Source organism: Rattus norvegicus, chromosome 17 (assembly GCF_036323735.1).
Source record: "Rattus norvegicus strain BN/NHsdMcwi chromosome 17, GRCr8, whole genome shotgun sequence".
NCBI lineage: Eukaryota > Metazoa > Chordata > Mammalia > Rodentia > Muridae > Rattus > Rattus norvegicus.
In genome coordinates this window covers 60,515,009-60,516,079 of record NC_086035.1, presented here as the reverse complement: position 1 = coordinate 60,516,079, position 1,071 = coordinate 60,515,009, and the positions used below count along the sequence as shown (strand labels likewise).

The 1,071-nt window shown below is 45.9% G+C and overlaps 1 non-coding gene across 1 annotated transcript; it reads right to left on the bottom strand.

Moving 5' to 3' along the window:
* Positions 1-600: 600 nt before the first annotated feature.
* Positions 601-733, bottom strand: LOC120098009 (small Cajal body-specific RNA 20). Its single transcript, XR_005495953.1, has one exon. It is a non-coding gene; the product is annotated as a small Cajal body-specific RNA 20 (non-coding RNA).
* Positions 734-1,071: the final 338 nt, after the last annotated feature.

Genomic DNA, 1,071 nt, shown 5'->3' with positions numbered 1-1,071 from the left:
TGCTGTGATTGTTTAGCTTGGGGGTTTTGTTGGGCTCCTAACAATGGGAATCGAAAGTCTCTGACTCTGCCAGCTCTTGGGACCATTTCTCTTTACTGGGTTTCCTCCCCTAGCCTTGACATGAGGATTTCTGCTAGTCTTACTGCATCTTGTTATGCCCTGTTCCGGTGATTTTGCTGGGAGGTTCCTTCTTCTCTGAAGGGAAATAAAGGAGCAGTAGGTCTGGGGGAGAGGCGAAATGGGTAGGAGAACTGGAGGTGTGGAGGGAGGGGAGACTGTGGTTGGGATGTATTGTATGAGAGAAGAATAAGTAAAAAGAAAAAAGTATTTATTGTGTTTTTCATGTTTGAGCACACATGTATATTTGTGTGTGTGTGTGTGTGTGTGTGTGTGTGTGTGTGTGTGTGTGTATGGGAGACAGGGGAGGGGCAGGAGGAGGGGTGGAGATAAATCCTTGTAACTGGTTCAGCCACTATGGAAGTCAGGGTAGGTTCCTCACAAAAATAAGAACAGGGGGCTGGTGATATTGGCACTTGTTGGTCAACCCTTACAAGCCAAATTCTTTTTTTCCCCAAATCCCCACCCTACTCAAGCTTCTGTCAATGTCTGAGGCTGGAAAACAAGGCTGCCGGCTCACAGCAGTCCTGACGAAAATCTTCCTCACAGGCTGATCTTGGCCTCCCACCCTGGCCGAGGAGCAATGTGATCCCCGTAGCTCAAAGGACAAGAAGCCCACAAGCTAAATTCAATTCCCAGGATTCATACGGTAGAAGAGAGAACTGTTTCCCACAAGTGATCTGCTGATCTCAACACACATGCTAAATGCACCCAGAGAAAATAAATAAATGTGATTTTAAAACACCTAGAATTAGAATTACCACATGACCCAGCTACAACACACCTGGATGTATATCCAAAGAACTCTTAGATGAGTTTACCACACAGACACAGACACACAGACACACACAGACAGACAGACAGACAGACAGACACATACACACACACACACACACACACACACACACACACCTGTGCTATTGTAGCACTGTTCATAACAACAGTGGGATTTTT